The 12700-nt window shown below is 37.6% G+C and overlaps 1 long non-coding RNA gene across 1 annotated transcript; it reads left to right on the top strand.

The window, feature by feature from the left end:
* The first annotated feature begins 3793 nt into the window (after positions 1-3793).
* On the top strand, positions 3794-4547 carry LOC149047330 (uncharacterized). The gene is made up of 2 exons (XR_016186396.1): positions 3794-3899; positions 4155-4547. It is a non-coding gene; the product is annotated as an uncharacterized LOC149047330 (long non-coding RNA).
* The last annotated feature ends 8153 nt before the right edge of the window (positions 4548-12700 follow it).

The following is a 12700-nucleotide window of genomic DNA, read 5'->3' as shown; positions in this document are numbered from 1 at the left end:
AAAAGATCAAGGACCACTGATCCATTACTTCTGTTGACCTTATGCGTCGGTTTGAAAATTTCTTAGTTGAATACCTCTGAAAAACAACGTGAGTTCTATGTCTTCTGTACAATTGTTTAGAGTGGGAAGCCAAAAGAGTGAGTTTTTCACATGCAGCACCACACTTCCCATCCGTGTGAGGAGGGAGTTTGACGCAAATGAAAGCGGCGAACCCATCGAGCCATTCGATATTTCTTAGAGAAATAAACTATGCTCGCGATTTGATCAAAGTTTTTCTTCTTCTTTTAATTGAATAAAGAACCTCCTTTGTTTTTTTAAACTTAAACTTACCTTTCTCTCATAGAGAGTAAGTTAGGGTTAGGGTTAGATACATGAGATTTATTCATTAAAATTCATGATGAATCGAGTGATTTAAGTAACATTGTTTTGATCTATATGCATCACTGACGCAAATTTCTTGAACTGAATAATAAATGAGACACGCAGCAATAAACATATTGTCAGAGCTGAACTTTGTGAATGCAGCCTGCAGTTGTTCTGTTGTTGGTTACAGGAGAAAACTGGTGACTGAAGGTAGGGCCGCATGATTGTGATATGTTTGAGGCAGATAATAAATCGAACAGATAGCGAAAGTAAAACTCCATAGTTATCTTGATTGTCCAAAGTTAATTAAAGAAACTGTTTAGTTTGCCGGCTTCTTAGCAGCGGTGGTCTGTGGCGGAATGAATCAAATCAATTTTGTTACAGACTAGATTAGAAATAAAAAATAACTTTTCATTCTTACATTTATTTACAGCATCTTGGTTCAAGATGTCCTTGTCCCAAACAGTTTGTCTGCCATCGTCGAAAATGTTAATCGTTTGGATGACGCTTCTCGGATCTGTTGTGACTCCACGTGAATAACTCATGCCTAACTGGGAGTGATCGTAAGTTTTTTTCGTACGCGAATTTTCAAGTACAAATTGCGATGATCACTGCAGAATAAACTTTATAGAAACGAGGATAGAATACATTCCTTTTTTTCATGGGCTAAGATTCCGCGACAGTTTGTCATCAAGACTCCACTACGCAAATTAGGGGTACAAAATAGTCAGATTTTGATGACATATTATTAGGAAACTGCTCGATGACCAAGACCAACGATAACATTTCAAACGCCTCTTCAATTAGTATTTCAACAAATAAGCCTGATTGAAGGGTGGTCACATATTGAAAGGTTAGTTTGAAATTGTCGCGTTAAATAGCCGTTTACAAAAGGGGAGTGTGAGGCCGGCATGAAAGTAATTTTTATTTCAGTGCACAGTCGATTTTCTTTAATGTATTAAAAACGGGGCCACATCATTTCAGAGAAATAACTTTAAAACCTTTGCAAATTAGTTCCATATAACATTTCTGCAAACCCAATATCAGGGTCAACCATGTGATTTACACCACCCCGGGCAATTTCGCAAACACGATTCCGCCTCCCCGGGCTAAGGTTCCGTTCAAATGCCCTACTTGTCAAGTTGTCAGTAATGTTGAGTGACGTTTCGACTTTTTTTAACTTTGCCATTGGTTCAGTTTTAATGATAAAGGGTACCTTATCCAATCAAGTTCAATAGCACCTGGGAGGACTTTGAAAGGCGTTGATCAACACCCATAATTCGTATTTCATTCTCACCACACAACATGAGTCATATAACGCATAGAATTCGAGTTTTCCTGAGAAGTGTGACTGAACCTTTTGTATATGGATTAAGAGAGATGTATTACCAGTTACAGTGTTGCATTTCCTCACCAGAGCGACGACCAGGCAAGTTTGTTTAATGCTTTTAACATCCAAATCAAAAAGCGAGTTTCAAAATACGTGTACAGAGAGTTTTAGTGCATTTAACATTCAAATCAAAAGCCAGAGGAACAGATCGACACGTAACAGCTACTTTGAATGACATGTTGCAAAATGAAACAAATCTTTTGAAGTTGGGATTCACAAAGTTTCATATCTAAAATACTACATTGTTTAGGTCTATGTCGTTAACCGTAAATGGCTATGGTGCTCTTTCCCAATTGTGTCTAACGCTCGAAACGCTTGTGAGCTTTGAAACTCTTAACGGTGCCCAATTTACGTTATCAACTCGAAACATGTTTTACAAACTTTAGAGTTTTGTCGTTTTCTTCAAATTCTTGACTTGCCTGCTACTATCAAGATAATTTAATTAATTATACCACTTCCCTTTCTTTGTTTTGACTGCAGATGGTTTTACTAATATAACACTAATATCACATCGTCTTTTTTAAGCCAGCTGTCACACTGATGAAATGCAAAGTTTGAATATGAATGATTATGAGATACCGTATTTACCCGCGGATAGGCCGCACTTTTTTCCCGGAAAAATAGGACCGAAATTGGGGTTGCGGCTTATACGCGGGTACAAGCGTTTTGACACCTCATTAATATGCACGAGAACTCACGGTAGTACAGTAAATTGGCGTTTTAATGTTCGCTTTAAATTGTTCCTAACTTACAACACATACAACACACGCATGCAGCACGCCAGTTCCAAGTTGACGAGAAGAATGTTCGAAGGTGGCGCTCACAGCAAGAAAAATTAAAAGGTCTTCGTCGTGATCAGAGAGCGGCACGGTATTGCCCAGTTAAATTTCCTGAATTGGAGAAAGAACTGAAGGAATGGATTGACGAGAAGAGAAAGGCTGGTATTGGAATTTCCACCACAGTTATTCGTCTGAAAGCAAAATCGATGGCAAAAGCGAGAAACATTGCCGAGAGTGAGTTTAAGGCTTCAGTACACTGGTGTCATCGCTTCATGGACCAACATGACTTGCCGATCCGCCGAAGAACAACAATTTCACAGAAACTGCCTGAGAGCTTTGAAAAGTGAAACTCTTGGGTGTATAGCATGCCTATGTTTTTTACATTTTTCTTTTTGATGATTTTTCCTTTCCCAGACAATGAAAGAACTGGCAGGAACGGCTGCCTCATTCAAGATCCTGGAGCAGGTGTTACTGGCAACCCTCATGAGCCCAACTCGGTAAGTGAAATAATTATAGTCATGGATTGATTGTTCACTTTTCAAAATTTAAAATTAGATAGTATCTAGTTATGGGAAAATCACCTGTATTAATTTGTCCGCTGTTTCTGGTTGAATGGTAATTTGGAATCTTAGCTCTTTGTAGGGGAACAATGAAACTACTCTCTACCATATTGATAATTTTCTTTTTATCAGTGCATGTCTGTAGGGTATATGGGAGTTGTTCTGGCTTACCTCTGATGCATTGTTAACATCTTGTTTGCCAGGCTCGTGGGAATCGAGATAGGAAACTGCAGGAAGCAATACAAAAAAGCTTCATTGTGGCAAATACAGCTGGCGGACTTGCAAACGTGACTGGAAAGCTGGTCACAAAGTTGGAAAAGAAAGATGGGAACATGAATCCGTTCAATACCTTGAAGGAAGCGATTGACCCGGAAGAAAATCGCGCAGTATTTACTGATGCGACGCTTTCAACATCACCTATTATTGGTAGTTCCTCATTTGCACTCAGAATTCTTTTCTTACTTCAACGCTAGTTTCTTTATTTTGCCTGAAGCGGGATGTGTATTTTTCTGTATGTAACACTGACGAGACCAAAAGCGGAAATTACGACATAAATGTTACATCAGCACGGTGGCGGTCGCAGATAGTGAAAATTCAGCTTCTTCCACAGTCCAACCCACCCTAAAAATAAACTCCTACATGTATAACATGCCTATGTTTGTGACATTTTTCTTTTTGATGATTATTCCTTTCCCAGGCAAAGAAAGAACTGGCAGGAACGCTAGTCTCATTCAACATGATAGAATGCCTATCAACCCAGCTTCTGGAGCAGCTGGTAAGAACAGCAAACCTCTTAAGCCCAACTCGGTAAGTGAAATATGGTCATGGATTGATTGTTCATTTCACAAAATTTAAAATTAGTTAGTATCTGGTTATGGGGAAATCAGCTGTATTAATTTGTCCTTTGTTTCTGGTTGAATACGAATTTGAAATGGTGGCTCTTTGGAACAGCAAAACTACTCTTTACCATACTGATAATTTTTTTTACCAGTACATGTCTGTAGGGTATATGGGATTTGTTTTGGCTTATATCTGATGCATTGTTAATATCTTGTTGGCCAGGCTCGCGGGAATCGAGATAAGAAACTGCGGAAAGCAGTACAAACAAGTGCCTCCCTGACAAGCATAAGTGGCCAATTTGCAGACACCTGTAAACAACTGGCCGCAGAGATGGAAAAGAAGAATGAAGACATCAATATGTCCGCCGCATTGAAGAAAGTGTTCAAGAGCAGTAAAAAGACTTAGGCAGACAGTTATCAGCTCTGTAACTGTCACTGATAAACGTAAGAGATAACTCAAACTGTAGGCAATAAACAAAGTACAAAGACCACAAGTAAACAATAAGTTAAAAGTAAGAGGATGTTCAATTCACGTGACATGCGCGAATGCTAATCTTGTAGATGCGAATGTTGGGGAATTTAGCGAAGTAAATAATTGATAATAATTGTTTATCATAATTAATTATTTATAATAACAACAGTTGATAATAATGAATGATTGTTGACATTAGACGAACAAAATCTGAGGGTTATGAATAAAGCTTAGAAAATTACATTTAGTGATAGACTCATTCGTAAAAAACGAACACAAATTCACTCTAATAGGCGTTTGAAAACAAGAAGGCTGCTAAATTTAGCCTTGTTCTACTCCACATTCAATTTTTTTTCGTTATTCTACAAGGTATTGTCAGTAAATTTGGCGGCCATCGAGTATAAATTAGAGCTGTGTTATCACGACTTTTTTGTCATCCCCTAGATAGGAAAAAAATGGGGAAATTTGGACTGAGAGCGTTGGATGAGGACAATTGACAGCTTTTTTTGGCCACCGTTTCTTCAACACAGGGTTGTATACTTAGATCTTCAGTTCTGCGTTTGAAAATTTGGAAGTTGCTTGAAAAATGTTTTGTAAGATAAATTTGTAAGGGAAATTTTTCCACTTTGTCAGAAAAGATGAGTCAAAACGTCCCAATTGCCCTCGGAAGGAATATTTCAATTATCTCTCGATTGTCAACGGCTTGAAGTAAGTCGTAGAGGAAACCTTCATTTTAAAAAAATCAAAAAAAAAAAAAAAACGGGCATAGACGTTTTCAATGAATACGTTCATCTGTTTCTTCCTCTCCTTTCCGTATACACTTTGGTATGCGATAAGCCTGGCGTTCCGTTCTGAAAACTACACGTAAGTGCCAAATTACAGTTTTAACTGCTCGCGTGGTGGATAAAATAAAAGAAGTTTCGTGATACGGCCTGGCTATTTTTAAACCTTAAATGCGAAAGAATGTCTGAAGTGAAATTTACATTTTCTGCGACATTTCATCCTCCACTAATTTCTATGGTTCTAGTGTGGGTTTTGTTTTAGTCCTAACTGTCGTTTCGTGTTGGTCGTTTCGTTTGTTTAGTTGTTTATTTCATGGCTCATAAACTGAAGAAACGAAAAATTTATTCAGGCGGAACTCGTTTTACATCACCTATGAGATTGTTCTGGAAGGGACGAGATAAACAAACAAGAATACATTCAAGCTCACATCTTATAAATGAAACCGTAAAAAATTCGCATTGGAAAGCTGTCATTGACGTGATAACATTTCAACAAAAGTTTACTAGACTCATTTTGAAAAAGACCGTCAAGGACTTACCAGCTGGTAACCTTGAATGGCACAACTAAACAACAATCAAAGTTTTCTGTGTCGTATATAAAGTTTACAAAATTCGTGTCGCATGTAAAGCATAAAAATTCCATCGGTAGATCTTTCTTGCGTCTTTAACGGAACGCCACAAAGAAATCTAGTACTCTCAACAATTACCGACGGTTGTCACGGTTAGCTCTGCAGTTCTTATCAATGGATTCACTCGCTACTAAACGTTCAAGTTTAAATCCGCTTCCAGGAACATCAGATGCAAACAATCCAAATACTTCATGCAGTTTTATGTTCAAAAGATTTGTAAAGTTCAGTTCATCCATATATCTCCCAAAAAGCGAAGATACGTTGTCGAAAGCAAAAGCGAAGATTTAACTATCCGGAACAGTGCATTCTGAAGCATTTGGATTTGTGATGACATGCCACGATTTGTTTGACAGCTTGCCTTATTTGGTTATTTGCTTAAGTAAATAGGCAGTGATTAAACTGCAGTGATTTTACTGCAGTGATTTTACTACAGTGATTTTACTACAGTGATTTTACTGTGTTTCTTATAACACCGACGTGTTTGAACTATTTATATAGCGGGAACAATAACCGTATATATTTGTAAGCAATGACCCATATGTAATTTTGCAATGCCCTAGATATATGTGAATAAAGAAGAGCATAATTATTTGCCGTTTACTCTAAATATATTTGTAATTGGATGAATATATAAGTGATTAGCCCCAAATATATGAAATAAAGCCGTACATATATTCATCATAGTCATATATATTTTATTTACCGTTAATATATGTTGCTCTGTAATATTGTCCTATATGGCACCCCATAGAAATAAAAAAAATTTTTTTTTGTTTAAATTCAAATTGTTTGAAAGGTCTTAGAAAAAAATTAACATGATTATGAAAAAATTATTTTTCTTAAGTAAGAAAGATGGTGAATTTTGAGGCGGTTCTGAAATAAAGGATTTTTTTTTCGTCTTGTCGTGGGACAAGCTCAAATTTTCCTTTTCTCGCGCAGTATTAACTGACATGACGCCTTCAACATCGCTTATTGTAGATATTTTCTTTTTTACATTCAGAATTTTTCTTATCCTAACGTTTGTAGCAAGGTGAAAAAAATTATTTACCTTTTTCTCTTTAACAACGTTGAAGGATATCAATGTCAATAATAAGTTCCATTCACAACTTTTTGGAAACTAATTTGTTATGAATAATACTTTTTCCCTTTTGTCAAATTATTTCTTCACTCAAAATTAGAAGATTATCATTAATGACCAATATATATCATTTTTCACTGATCGCATAAATGTTACAGAATGCATCACTTTTTTCAGAGGTGGATGGGGAGGGGGGGGGGTGGGAAGGGAACTTATTGACGCTGTATTTAAGTAGGCGGGGCAAGTCTATGACCTCCATCGTGTTCAATCCGGTCCTAGATCTCAAATCGTATTTAATTTAGCGAATCTACTGGATCTGACGCCGATTCAGACATCGAAAAAATCAAGAGTCTTAACGGTAGAAAAGTGAAACATGGAAAGTAGCGGATCGTTATCTTGAAGGCGAGTAAATTTTGACTTCGAAAAGTCTGGTGGCTGTTTATTGAACAGGTGTAAAAACATTTTAGCTCATCTAATCACAAGAATAAGGCGGAAGAGGAGGGCATAAATGAAAGGGAAAACCTGAGGGAAAGGCGAATACACCAAACGAACGAGAAGGAGATCAGTTATCGTGATGTTGGCGAGAAAGTCGCACTTATCGCTTCGATTTTCCGATACTACCTGAACTTTTTTTGAAAGACACGTATAATTTATTTCATTCAGTAATTCTCCGATAAAGTAGTCTGACTTGTTTAGTTTCTTGGTTCTGGAAACCAGTTATTATACAAATGATCAATGATCAAACTTAGTCTTAGAGAAACACGTAGTTTTAGCTAAAGTTCGTCAGTCTCAACGAATGAATGACCCTCTTGTGGACGTATAGATCAAAGCTGGACAAGATGGAAGAATATTTTCTGCACATTGTTCAAGCTGTAAGGCTGGTTTGGCTGAGTCACGTTCTCACATCTCCAGCGCTCTACTTTGCATCGAATGTTGGACACAAATAAACGGAAAATTGGCCTGTACGTAAGGTAAGTGTACGTAGCTCCTTCCAACTTATGTAAGCAAGGTTACGTATACAAGAGCTAAAATGTTGAAAGAAAATCTTGACAGTAAGATTGAGTCTTTCGATGGTAATGGTGGAAACTCTAATAAAGCTCAAACTGTTCACAGAGGAGAACAGGACACGAACCCTGCCATTTCAGCGGAGGAAATGTCAGATATTTTTAAGAGGCTAAACCAGTGCGAAGAAAAGGCTGCATTGGTGAGTTTAATCGATCCATACGCTGTTCAGTTTATTTTAAAAAAGTCGCAGCACATCAGTATTAACAGATTTTTACAAGCCCAACAATCTGGATCTAAATATTCTGAGCATTTGCGCAAGTGTACAGAAGTTGAGATAAACATCTCCAAGAAAGAAATTGAAATGGTCGAGCAGGACACGAGAACTCATGCGAAGGGGCCAGGAGTTTTTAGACATCAAGCAGGTAGAATCGGTGCTTGTATTTGTGGTCCTGTCTACCATACTAATCTAGCACAACCTTCTCTCTCTTTAACTAATTCAATTTGTTATCCACACTTGTTTAAACTAAATAACAAAGCAATAAAACATGGATGGAAACACGTGGAACATTCCATTAAAACGTATGAACAGTGAATGAAATTACACCATATTAACTTTGAAGTAAAGAGATGTGGGCAGATTCGATCGCATAGGATACAATTGTTGAGACATCGTTTAAAACAGAATAATTTCAACGCCTTAATACATGTTCAATTAGAGGAAAATTTATAGGAGTTGCGTCAAAAATTTAGGGCACTTCGAACATCAAATTAAACGTTTCCCCAGCTTACGTCGAGCCACAGAAACTTCTTACATAACTAATTTTCTCTATTTCAAGCGGCGGCAGTAATCTTCCCTCTGTCTTGCTAAACAAAATTATTCATTGTGAAGTAAATAGAAAAATTTGCATAGCAAAATGTCGAAACACTACTAACCGCAAAGGACACCCTCTGTGGAGATATAATAAAATTAAAGGCAAGATATGATCCCTGCAGTGTTTATATGCGTTTTTGTTTGAGCGTTAGCCTTTCGTCAGAGACCAAACAACGCCTGCTATAGAGTACTACGAATTTGAATTTTAATTACCCTTCCTGAGTAGTCGAAACTGTTTTGAAATGTTTTTTTTTAATCATGGTTAGAAGTTTTTCATGTCAAGATTACCATTGTGATTTTAGTCAAGGATTAAGTTTGGTTTCCTGATTATCGTCTGTCTTGCTCTGTAAGTTACAGTTGTCCGATTTTTGGAACTTGAATGTTCTATCTGAAGTGGCCGTGTTAGGTACTTTGTTACGATTCTAGAGCCGAGCGCGACCCTGAGTTTTTACCACTGAGTGGTTTGTCCTTGACTTCTTTAAGTCTTGATTCTCAACAAGAGGAAATATTTCTCCCTTGTTCTAAAACAATAAAAACGTTCATCGGCGGTCATGTTTGGGTTTGTCTTCTGACCTGGCTTTGTATCTACGCCAAAGTACTCGAACATTAGGCTTTTTGATCGGGGAGAATTAGGTTATTTTATTTCTATTTCCATGAATCTCGCACGAGTTTTTGGGTCAATGTCTCAGTCAAGAAGTTTAATTCTCCAAGGGTATCGGCTCGTATCCTACGCATGCTTACTAATACCGTGTACTTAGGAAGTACTGTACCATGAGCACTAAGGAACACTAAAGCAACTAGATTAGATGATTCAGGCGGTTGTTGTCTTTTCAGCAATGAACAGGTATAAAGAAGATATCTCAGAGTCTTGGTGCCTATTGTAAGCTTGGCTTGCCTCAGAAACTAGTTTTCACAATCTCCGCCTCTCAATTGAACTTGGCTCCTCCATTAGCATAGCAGATCTAGATAGCTCAAACATAATTCCTTACCCAATGAATAGGAACTGTAACGGAGCTGGTGTAGCGCAAAATTATACGGTGTTCATGATGTTCTACATACTAATATCCGTATTATTCCCTGGAAGTACTTGTAGTACGTTGCCGATACAATGGTATCTCAAAGTTTCTAATACGTTTTAATTAGCGTTTAGAAACAGGAGGGATGGAGGCACGAAGTGGGTGGGGAGATAAGTGTACAAACCCCTCCCACCTCTGAGGAAATTTTCTGTGCTCACTATGCCTTAAAATTAATGGGCAAAGAGCCAGTACCGCTTCACTCTTCGAAACAGTTTAGATTTTCGATAATCGCTGACCCATCCAACATTTTTATAAGGTGAAAATGGATAACCTAATCATGTCTGTTTAGATTTTAACATGCTCTAGTTTTGTTGTTACCCTCAGAGTGTTTGAATTCTCAGTCGAGGAACTGAGCCCCAACATGTTCTCGAAGAGGCTACATTACTAGTCTAGTGATGCAGCTTCATTAAGAACATAAGCATATTTCGGCCTATTTCCTGCGACATACTGAAGAAATTACAAAGTGAAGGAAACCAATGCAGACTTTAAGCCTAGAAAGATAAAAATACGTTTTGAAAAGGCAACAATCAGGGATGACTAATAAAGGATGGCAAAAATCTAAAATCAATTGCGAACGAAGAACTTAAGAAAAATCTGGACTAAACATTTCAGGATCCAAGTAACTTGGTTTAGCATCATTATCATACTTATTCTATTGCAATATAATTCGCATTTTATACGCGGTGCAAAAACCAAAAAGAATCTTTCGCGGTCAGTTTAAGTCTTGTCATTGTTCTGAATCTATTTTTTCTGTGAACCGTTCTTTCAAGTGGTTGACGACATCTTCAGCAAAAGCGACATCGACAAAATTGGGAACGTGCTCGAGAACAAAAAGATCAAGGACCACTGATCCATTACTTCTGTTGACGTTATGCGTCGGTTTGAAAATTTCTTAGTTGAATACCTCTGAAAAACAACGTGAGTTCTATGTCTTCTGTACAATTGTTTAGAGCGGGAAGCCAAAAGAGTGAGTTTTTCACATGCAGCACCACACTTCCCATCCGAGTGAGGAGGGAGTTTGACGCAAATGAAAGCGGCGAACCCATCGAGCCATTCGATATTTCTTAGAGAAATAAACTATGCTCGCGATTTGATCAAAGTTTTTCTTCTTCTTTTAATTGAATAAAAAAACCTCCTTTGTTTTTTTAAACTTAAACTTACCTTTCTCTCATAGAGAGTAAGTTAGGGTTAGGGTTAGATACATGAGATTTATTCATTAAAATTCATGATGAATCGAGTGTTCAAGTAACATTGTTTTGATCTATATGCATCACTGACGCAAATTTCTTGAACTGAATAATAAATGAGACACGCAGCAATAAACATATTGTCAGAGCTGAACTTTGTGAATGCAGCCTGCAGTTGTTCTGTTGTTGGTTACAGGAGAAAACTGGTGACTGAAGGTAGGGCCGCATGATTGTGATATGTTTAAGGCAGATAATAAATCGAACAGATAGCGAAAGTAAAACTCCATAGTTATCTTGATTGTCCAAAATTAATAAGAAAATTGTTTAGTTTGTCGGCTTCTTAGCAGCGGTGGTCTGTGGCGGAATGAATCAAATCAATTTTGTTACAGACTAGATTAGAAATAAAAAATAACTTTTCATTCTTACATTTATTTACAGCATCTTAGTGCAAGATGTCTTTGTCCTAAACAGTTGGTCTGCCATCGTCGAAAATGTTAATCGTTTGGATGACGCTTCTTGGATCTGTTGTGACTCCACGTGAATAACTCATGCCTAACTGGGAAGTGATCGTAAGTTTTTTGATGACCAGGACCAACGATAACATTTCAAACGCCTCTTCAATTAATATTTCAACAAATAAGCCTGATTGAAGGGTGGCCACATATTGAAAGGTTAGTTTGAAATTGTCGCGTTAAATAGCCGTTTACAAAAGGGGAGTGTGAGGCCGGCATGAAAGTAATTTTTATTTCAGTGCACAGTCGATTTTCTTTAATGTATTAAAAACGGGGCCACATCATTTCAGAGAAATAACTTTAAAACCTTTGCAAATCAGTTCCATATAACATGCAAACCCAATATCAGGGTCAACCATGTGGTTTACACCACCCTTGATCATTTTGTAACTTTTCCAAATTTTGAAACAGCTCGTTAAACACGATTACGCCTCCCCGGGCTAAGGTTCCGTTCAAATGCCCTACTTGTCAAGTTGTCAGTAATGTTCAGTGACGTTTTGACTTTTTTTAACTTTGCCCATTGTCTCAGTTTTAATGATAAAGGGTACCTTATCCAATCAAGTTCAATAGCACCTGAGAGGACTTTGAAAGACTTTGATCAACACCCATAATTTGTATTTCATTCTCACCACACAACATGAGTCACATAACGCTTAGAATTCGAGTTTTCCTGAGAAGTGTGACTGAGCCTTTTGTATATGGATTAAGAGAGATGTTACAGTGTTGCATTTCCTCACCGGAGCGACGACCAGGCAAGTTTGTTTAATGCTTTTAACATCCAAATCAAAAAGCGAGTTTCAAAATACGTGTACAGAGAGATGCGATACCACTTCCTACCCGGAGCAACGACCAGGCAAGTTTTAGTGCATTTAACATTCAAATCAAAAGCCAGAGGAACAGATCGACACGTAACAACTACTTTGAATGACATGTTGCAAAATGAAACAAAGCTTTTGAAGTTGGGATTCACAAAGTTCCGCACATTCTGCCATTTCTCAAACAAGAAATAAACGAGTAATTAAGAAGAAGTAAACCTCATTTACATTATGTTGGGCGTAGTTAAAGGTCGTGGCGCTCCAAAATGGCTCGTTTCTGTCTCGCTGGTGCAGCTGTGCATGGAACATACAAAGCAAGGAATATTTATGGTCAGCTTCTGC

The sequence above is a fragment of the Pocillopora damicornis genome, chromosome 4, assembly GCF_964200805.1.
Source record: "Pocillopora damicornis chromosome 4, jaPocDami1.2, whole genome shotgun sequence".
In the NCBI taxonomy this organism is placed as follows: Eukaryota; Metazoa; Cnidaria; class Anthozoa; order Scleractinia; family Pocilloporidae; genus Pocillopora; species Pocillopora damicornis.
Note: the sequence above shows the minus strand (reverse complement) of the source record. Positions and strands in the feature narration are given on the sequence as shown.